Below are 9,670 nucleotides of genomic sequence, written 5' to 3'. Positions count from 1 at the left end.
ATTTCATCTTTTTTTTCTAAGTTAGTGAAATTTAAAAATAGTAAAGTTTTTATTTACATGTCTTCTTTCTCCTTGCTAAAAACATCATTTTATTGCCTAAGTATATTACAATATTACCATCCTATTGACATATAGGATAGAGATATATTCCTGTTTGAAACAGGGATGTTGTATAGTGTTTGTTGTAGTCCTGTAAGCAAAAAAAAAAAACACTCTTTTATTCTCAGAGTAAGTCTTGTAATTTGTGCCTAAGTCTGATATTAAACCATATTATGGAAAGTAGAAGAGGTGATTGTCCCCAGGTTGCAGAAGTGCCAGTAAGATCTGGTTTCCTCTAACTCCCTGCTTCCAAATTCTCTCCTACATTTAGCGCAAATAAAATTCTAACTTCAGAGCTTTTCCCAACAGCTTTACTTTTTGTGAAAAGACAAATGGCAGTTATTGACCATTAACTCCTCCAAGTGAATAAAGAATCAGGGAAAAGTTTTTGAAGGAGGTTGTGTATATTGGCAGAGTATGTGAGATTAGTTAAAAGAGGTTCAGAAGGTAGATGAAAGAAGATAAGGCAATTGCCATTTAATTGACCCATTTTATATATGACATCTTCAACTGGAATTCCCTTATGTGGAATCGGGATTCCAGAGGGCATGCTGCAAAAATGTGAGATGAAAGGAACAGTAAAATTCTTGGTCAAAGAGGGGAAGGACGGAGCAATATGGAAATGTGAGATGCGGAATAGAGAAGCCCAGAAAACTGCTATTTTTATCTGTGTCCTAGAAGGAGAGGCATGTGAGGTCTGGTAGGCTTGGCTGGCTGAGATGGTCTATGAAATGATTCCCAGAATCTTCTCGCAGATTTACACTCAGCAGCCAGGTCTTCATGTGCTGATCACAGAAGTGGTAGAGGCCCAGGTACTCAGCTAAGCCCCAGGTTCTCCTCATTTGGAGGTTCACGATTTATATTCCCTAGAAATAAAAAAAAAAAAAAAGGAAAAAAAAAGCAAATACAGTGTTGTTGCAAAAGATATAGCTTATACATTCTGATGTTTTAGAATTTCATATATGGGGGACTTTTGGTTGAGGAGTGTTAGGCATTTGAGCCGCAAGAAACTTGAAAGAATGCACATAGAGAAGTGCAATAGAGAAGACAATATTCTCAAGGGATCTGGGAACACTTATTACCCATAATCTCAGACAATGCTGAGCACTAGAGTCATCTTTGTTGTCTTCTTGAGAGCAAGAATTCATAGGTCTACACTCTGACACCATTAAGAGGACCTGCTCCTTATTCTCTGTGTCTTTTCTTATTTCTTCTCCTACTACTTGGAGACACAAAGTGATTAAAAGCATGGATTCTGGAGTCAAACTATCTCATTTCAAATTCCAGCTGTATAATTTACAAGTTGTACAAGTTCTTAGCCTTTTTGTGCCTCAGTTTCCTCATCTGTAATATAGGGATAATAATGGTAGCTACCTCTCTTGTTATTTTGATAAATTATGGGTTCATATATCTAAAGCTGTTATCATAATATATTACATCAATTTTTCCCCATTCTAATTCTGGGGAGAAATACTGGTTATCTTGGATAAGTATACTACCTCTATCTGGTAGAACTTTTCTTAATTGACTATCGGATGGTTGGTGGCCAGCCTATAGATTGTCCACACTTGTGTGAGATTCTCACATTGTCCAGTCAGTGGCCATCCCTTGTTTATAAAATAACCCAAGACCACTTCCTTCAGGAGAAGCTGTGGGCAAACAGTTTCCCTTAGAAGGGATGGTGGATGTGGCGAGCTCCATGAATGGCAAATCCAGATTAGGAAGGATTAGTGTAAAGAAGATGCCTTATCTAATTAACTAAATCCATCCATTATGCTGCTATTAAAATATCTGACCCTTCTTTCTTTCTCGTTTAATTCATGTAATTAATTTCTTAATCATAATTCCTTAATTATAATTATGTATTTTTAAATTGAAGACATCCTTAAGTGACTGTGATGTTGGTGAGATGATCTCTTAGTTTCCTTCCTGTCTTGATATTCAATTACAATGTCTGTGCAGTGATTCCTGTTAGTTTCAAGGGCAGGGACCTTGTCTTTCTTGTTTATTGTTGTATCCCCAGAAGAGAAGAGTGCCTGACATGCAGTAAATGCTCAATAAATATTAGTTGAATGAATGAATATAAAGGAGGCTTAGAAGAAGAAAATAGTCAGACATAGAGTGATAACTGGATATACATTTATTGGCTCTTTCTAAAATCTTGAATGTCAAATGGTCTCTTATTTGAAGATGGAAACTTTTCCCTAACTCATTTTTTTTAATTAAAAAATCTTTTTTATTAGAGAAGTTTTGGCTTTCTGGAACAATCATGCACAAAATACAGGATTCCCATATACCACCCCACCACCAACACTTGCATTGGTGTGGAACATTTGTTACAATTGATGATAACAGTCTTCTTGTAACTCTACTTCCATCACTCACTTTTTATTGATGTCTTTTTCTTCCTGGACCAAAATAAACTCTCTGGAAATCATTGCAATAAGTTAAACCAACCCTTGATTAGGTAGGAATAGGGGATAGAGGTGTTTGCACAGGGAAGTTGAATTGGTACATTACCAATAGCTAGAAAAACTGTCACCAAAGTCACTCTACAGTTGCCATGGATACAATCTTCCGTGCTCTGTGGTGTCATTCCACAGTGGAAAGAGCCAGAGGGAGTTGGGCTCAAATCCCAGCTCTGCTCTTTATTATTTCTGTGTCCTCGAGCAAGTTATTTAAAAGCTTGAAGAATTGGCTTGAGGATCATCATCATAATAATAATCAGTACCATACAGTAAATATTTTCTTTGAGCTGGTCACTGTGCTGCCTATTTAATCCTCCTCAATTATTCTGTGAAGCGGGTATTATTATCCCAATTTAACATATGGAAAAATAGAGGTGCAGAAAGGCTAATTAATCTGTTAAAGATCATATAGCCAGTATGAAGCAAACCCAGATTTGGACTGAATCTTATACCTTGGTTGGAGAAAATGTAGATAGTTTATGTAAAGTGTCTGGCACATAATAGGCATTTAATATGTAAAAACATTAAGATTACTTCCCAATGTGTACCTCACTTCCCAACCCCAGGACTTTCTTGTTTCCGCTATTTCTTCCCTTGTCAGAGAGCTTTAAAGACTTTCCTTTCCACCTCATCTAACTCCCGTACACAAAGTCATGAACTTCTAAGACCTTGTAAATCGAGTGAGACAACAGTCAACACAACTGTGTACATTTTATTCAATGTCAGGAAAAGGTACTTTAATTTGAGGATCATTCAGGAGTTAATATATATCTTGTTGTGATGTGCTCAGTTCCCTAATATATGGGGACAAAGAGATTAGGTAGGTATCTCCATCCGAGTAAAGACAGAAAAGTGGGGGTGTTAGGACCTTCTTCTCTCTTGCCATTAGCATCACTTTTTCAAGGGCTCTGGGCTACAGCCATGAGAAAATCTATATAAAACCAAATTTGATTTTGTCCTTTGGATCAAAGAAATGATTACACCCTGGAGGGCTAAAATTATTATACAAGAAGAAAGGGAAGAAGAGGGTAAATGCAGAGATGGGGAATAATTACTGGCAAAGGTGAAAGAGATTGACTAGGAGTATGACACCTGTGTAATTGAGGCAAAGAGCATATAAAAATCTGTGCTTGTTTCTATCGTGCGCATTCAAAGGTCCTTGGTGACTGGTGTGTACAGCAGGAGGGGTGCTTAAATGGCTGCTTCTTTTGGATCTTTGCTTTTATAATCTGCTTTTACAAGGCCTATTTAAGGAGTCCACTTTACTGCTGGCAGGGGAGCAGAGCACAATAAAGCTACATTTAAAAAATAATTCCAGTTATCTTAAATTTCTTATGGCATTCTTTGAGCATTAAATCTGCAGACTAAAGTAATGTGCAACTTCCTCTTGACCTTAAAAAGGATTTCTGATAATGGCTGAGTTTCCCAACATACGTTCATATAGTGGAGTGGAAGGGGAAACCAGAGAACCTGACCCAGATCTATATGAATAATCTCTTGGGTCCATGGGTTGTATTCTTTGTTAGAAGTTTCACTTTTTTCTTTTGTTTTTTTCTGATTTTTCTAGGAACCTGGTTCAGGTATAAGGCTCTGAGGAGAAATACATCATGGCCAATCAATTGCACTGGCCTAATAAACAAGAGGTAAGACAGGGTTGTAGTTGAGGACATTCTGTCTACGCCCTTGGCATCCCATTTCTGAATGAAATGACTGTTTCATTCCCATGATGAATGCTGAGGTTCAGTCTGGACATGAAATGATTTGTTCAGGGGAAGGTGCTGCTCTACTTGTAGAGGTCTTACTGGTCTTTCTTGGCCCCTTTCCTACCCCTTTCACTTCTGTCCTCCTCTACCTCCTCCTCATATGCTGCTGCTGCTGCTGCTTCTCCTTCTTCTTCTTCTCCTCCCTCTTCATTCTCTTTATTCAGTGTCCTTCCTCCCACATTTTATGTTGCTCCATTCTACTTCTTCCTCTTCATTTTTCATTTTTCTTTGTTTTTATTCCTTCTATTTCAAACCTATCCCTTTTCCTGCAGTTTGATCCCAAATATCCCTCTCTTCCTTCTTCCAGCTAATAATTTCAATTTCTTCTAAATAATAATGCATTGCTTATCACCTTTTCAAAAGAATTAGCATCTTTAACCATTATGAAATCCCCAGGGTACAGACGTAGTGAAGAGCTATGTTCCCCAGAATACAGATGGGATGACAGGAGGGGGAAATAGAGCATGGAAGACTTGCCTCAGGGTACCAGACAAATTAGCCTGGACTGAGAGCAGCCTACTTATTTCTGGATGGCACTGTCGAGCCCACTCAACAGGAGTCCATTTGTCAACTGTCTGACCATTTACACTGAAGCTTTGAGTTTATTTTTCTGTTGGTTTTTGCTCCCACTCCCACTAATTCTGTAATTATCTGCTTTTTTGAAGGCAGACATAACTGGTAAAAGCTGTCCATACACACTCACCACGCTTAGAAACACAAAGGGAACAGCAGCAGAGAGGTAAAACTGGTGAGAACATAATCATTGCAACCCTGCAAACCAGCACTGAGGAAGACTTTGATTCTGAGAAGAACAGGGTATCAGTGGTGAGCACCAGATGATATATTCAATGACAGTCAGCAAAGGAAGGCAGCATGTGGCACAGATCTCATGGAAAGTGTCAGAAATGTTCTGCAGCCAGAATCAGTAAGGGGCACGATCAAAGCCAGTGTTGGTGGTAAAGGACCAAAATGAATGGTTGAAACAGCAAAGGGGAGATTTGTCGGTAAGAAGAGTAGGTGTACGGGACAATGTAGAATGGCGTTGTCCAGATCATTCTTCAAAGAAGTACTTGTTGCTTCAACTGCGGACAGCTTTCAGTTCATAGTCCCTTCAGGTTTTGTGTCAGCTGTTGAAGGTTGTACCCTTCCTGAGGTGACCTTCCCTTATAGCCTGCTAGAAGTAGGTATAAAGAGGCTCATTCACTCTGGCCCAATGCAGGACAGCTCTGCTGGTTAAGGCTGTCACTTGTCAACTATTCTCTGCCCAATCTTGCTTCCTTTTTTTTTTTTTTTTTAATTCCCACAGGTACTTACCTAATGGGCATCCTCCACATTAAATTGCATCTCAGAGTCTGTTTCTGGAGAACTCATCTTGCAAAGTTGGTGCCAAGAGTGGTCTGAGAAAGGAGGTAACAAGATGGAATTTTGGAGCTAGGCTACTTACTACCTGTGGTGGATAAAATTGTATGTCTCAGTTTGGACATGTTCTTAGTCTAGGTCTGCATCCTGGTGGGTGTAGATACATTATAAATGCAATTGTTCAAGATGTTACTTCAGTTAAGATGTGGCCCAACTGAGTAAAGTTTGGCTTTAATCTGAATTACTGGATCCCTTTATAAACAGTGAAAATCATACAGAAAGAAAAGCCATGGGGAGCAGGCAGAAACTGGAAGTCCAGTGGCAACTGAAAGAGAAAGGAGAAGATGGTGCTACGTGCATTGCCATGTTATAGAAAAGCTAAGTACCAAGGCCCCCCAATAGCCAGCTCAGAATACCGCAGTCTTCAGGAAGAAAGCATTACTTTGCTGATGCCTTGATTTTTGATGTCTGCTGGCCTCAAAGCCAAGAGCCAATAAATTCTAGTTATTTAAGCCAACCCATTGGATTGCATTTGTTTTAGCAGCTGGGAAACTAAAACAGTACTCATCGGACAATAAGGACCCCATTAATAGAGGAACACAGATAGTCCCTGGCATAAAGTGGCAGTTCAATTATTAAAACTTTCACCAAGTTTGGCTGGTTTATCAGTGGAAGGGAATGCATGGGGTTATGCTATGTATAATGCATTTGAAAAATGCAGGCATAGAAGCTAGAAGAACAATGGAATTGAGACGCTACTGTGAACTCATTAATGCACTAGAATGGGGGTTGGCAAACTGTAGCCATGGACCATATTCTATCCTCTTCCTATTTTTGTAAATGAAGTTTTACTGGACTACAGCATGCACATCCATTTCCATATTGTCTATAGCTGTTTTCACACTATAAAGGCAGAGTTGAACAGTTGTGATAGAGCCCGTGTGGCCTCAAAGTCTAAAATGTTTTGTTATTTAGCCTTATACAGAAAAAAATTTTCTAACCCGAGCTCAAGAAAAGTGATGCGGAAAAGTGATAGTTATTAAAAAGCATCTGCAAAACCAAGTGTGAAACCTAGAAGCCCTTTCTTACAGACTACAAAGAAGCTCTCATTCATGTAGTGAGGGATGAGAAAGCTAAGGAGCTAAACCAGGTCTTAACCACTAGAGTAACAGCTCCCAATTGATGAACATCAGCTTGTCTAAGTTCTGGGCTCTGGCTAAGAAAGAATGGAGACCCTGACACATGGGATAGGGACATCTAGGCTGATGACTCCAACATCTTTAATTTCCAGATTCCCCCGAACCCTCAGAACCTGCAGAAGTGTTCCAATGCTCCCTATTAAGAACTAGAACAACCCCTTTCTTGCTTGAAAACCACTTCCCTGAGGAAAAAAAACACCTTTATTCTCCTTCAGTATATGTCCTTCTTCATCTTCTGGTCATTGGACCTATAACTAGCAGCCAGGGATATAGTGAACTTGAAAAGGAAGGAAAGGAACTTCAAGATTTAGCCAGCATGTATTGGCAGAAGCTGGGAAGTACCCATATGACTGGAATTTGAGGGGACTTGAGCAAAAGGAATAAAATATATGGTTGTACAAGGGAGACATTATTGAATTAGGAATATTTTTCTGAGATACAGGATTTAACCACACGGCAAGGACCTCAGGAGATAGGATAACTTTGTTGCTAGGATGACTCCTAGAAGCATGAAAAAGTAATAATCCATGCTAAGTGAGGCTGAAATATCAGAATTTCTTGGAAAATACTAAAAGATGTTATTAAAAGAATCAGGGAAGTAGATAATCTGAAATATATTATGTAAAACCAAATATCAAGTAATTACGGCCCATAGGAAGACCCCAGAGAATATGTCATTTGCCAAGGCCATAAGGAATGCTCTTATGAAAGGGTCACTAACCAGCATAAGAAGTACAATGATGGCATTCCTTTATCGACCAGTAATAATGGTAGGAGAGACCACTACAGGACAAAGCTCACTTAGATCATTGGAATAATTTGATCCCTCAAACAATAGAAGCCAGGTGTCCATGCTTTATAGTCACAGTGAATGTAATTATCATAAAGAATGGCAGGGGGATGTGATCTGTGAATTGCTATGGATTGTCAAGAGACCATGTAATTCCTAGGGATAAACTAGATGGACATCAAACAGAGGTACTATTCAACTTGGACCATCAGAAGAAATCAAGAATGGATCATCAGGAGGCTTAGGGCAGTCACCTCAATATAAAACCATGGCTCCTTGCCCATTTTCTGGACTTAAGCAAGTTTTTATATCCTGAACCCACTGATGCAAGAAAAGATAGAACCCCTGGGAGGATAAACTCTACAACTCCACAGCACAGTGCACAGTAAAGATTTCTCCGTTCTTCTGTAAAGGAATGCACAGCAATTTACTCAGGGATACTGGGAAAGGAAATACCCAAATATTTCAAGGACTGTTGGGCACAGAGTTGAAGTTGACCTTGATATATGAGGACATGAAATGTCTTTGTGGTCCTTTTGTTAAGATAGAGACAAATGAGTCCCAGATAGTAAAAGGACTCACAACAAAGGTCTAACTCATTTTGGGCTGACTGAGATTTTGAATTTCCCTTTGGTAATTTCTTCCTTTCCCAGAGTAGAATTATTCTAGAAGTACTTGGTAATTAATACAACCTTTTCATTGTGTCTTTGGTCTGTAGGGGAAGGATGATCCTAGTGGGGAAGATCAAATGTAAAAGTCTGAAAATTCCCTGTCCTGGGAAAGATAGTAAATAAAAAACAATATTGCATTGACAAGAAGGGTAGAGGTTAGTGCTACCATTAAAGATCTGTAGAAATCAGGAGTGGTTCTCATCATATATCCAGTTAAGTCAGCAGTTTGGCCCTTGTAGAAAGACCAGACTAATTCTACTACAAATATAGCCACATTATAATCCCTATTGGAGTTGCCATGGCAGATAAAGTATCTCTTGCTAAAACAGGGTAACATGGCTTCAGGTACATGGAATGTGGCCATTGATTTCTTATCCCTGTTGAAAGAGAATCAGAAAAATTTTGTATTTACATGGACTGGACAACAGTATATATTAAGCACTTTACCCTCCGTCCCTCTCCCTACTCAAGATTGTATAAACTCTTCCATTCTTTGTCATAATGTAGTCACAAAGAATATTACATTGACAAGCCATAACAAAAGCATTATGCTTATTGGGTCCAGTGAGCAAAATGTGGCTGACATGCTAAAGGCCTTAGTAAGACACTTGCTCTCCAGAGGGTAGAAAATAAACTCTATGAAGATTCAGAATCCTGTAACATCAGTGAAATTCATCAGGGTCTGGAACAACCTGAGACATCACCTGCAAAATAAATGCAAATTACTGCATTTTGCTCTTCCGGAGACAAAGAAAGTAGCACAATCCTGTGGGCCTCTTCATGCTCTGGAATCTGAATGTTTCACACCTAGGAATACTGTTTTGGCCCATTTATCAGGTGATATAAGAGGCTGCCAGCTTTGAATGGAGCATAAAGCAGAAAGGGTTCTTCAGCAGGTCTAGGCTACGGGCCAAGCAGGCTGCCACTTGGTCCATACAATACAGCAGATATTATGGTATTAGATATAACAGGTGGGATATCAGTAGTAGGGAAAGATTCCATGTATAGTTTATAGAAGGCTCCAATTGGAGAATCATAAGAATCCTTGGATCTCTGGAGAAGAGCCATACTATCTGTAGAGAAGAATTATACTCCTTTTGAAAAACATCACTGGCATGCTAAACTCAGGTAGGGACAGAATAGAGACAGGGTTTCTGGAGCACTAATATGGAATATGATAATGCAGCTAGAATTTTCTGTGTAATCTAGGTTCAGTTAGACCTACCAAATGGTAAAATTGGGTGGGCTCAGCAACTCACTATGAAATAGATGTGGTACATTTAAGAGCATATGTAAGAAGGACAAAAGGGCATAAGCAAGC

At 39.1% G+C, this 9,670-nt stretch overlaps 2 long non-coding RNA genes across 2 annotated transcripts; one reads left to right on the top strand and one right to left on the bottom strand.

The window, feature by feature from the left end:
* Positions 1-396: 396 nt before the first annotated feature.
* Positions 397-2,644, bottom strand: LOC143678867 (uncharacterized). The gene is made up of 2 exons (XR_013173454.1): positions 2,485-2,644; positions 397-965 (listed from the first exon to the last, which is right to left on the bottom strand). It is a non-coding gene; the product is annotated as an uncharacterized LOC143678867 (long non-coding RNA).
* Positions 2,645-3,194: 550 nt separating this feature from the next.
* LOC143678868 (uncharacterized) lies at positions 3,195-5,941 on the top strand. The gene is made up of 3 exons (XR_013173455.1): positions 3,195-3,299; positions 4,135-4,210; positions 5,637-5,941. It is a non-coding gene; the product is annotated as an uncharacterized LOC143678868 (long non-coding RNA).
* Positions 5,942-9,670: the final 3,729 nt, after the last annotated feature.

Source organism: Tamandua tetradactyla, chromosome 4, assembly GCF_023851605.1.
Source record: "Tamandua tetradactyla isolate mTamTet1 chromosome 4, mTamTet1.pri, whole genome shotgun sequence".
Lineage (NCBI taxonomy): Eukaryota > Metazoa > Chordata > Mammalia > Pilosa > Myrmecophagidae > Tamandua > Tamandua tetradactyla.
The sequence above is the reverse complement of the archived record's forward strand: the minus strand, read 5'-3'. Positions and strand labels throughout refer to the sequence as shown.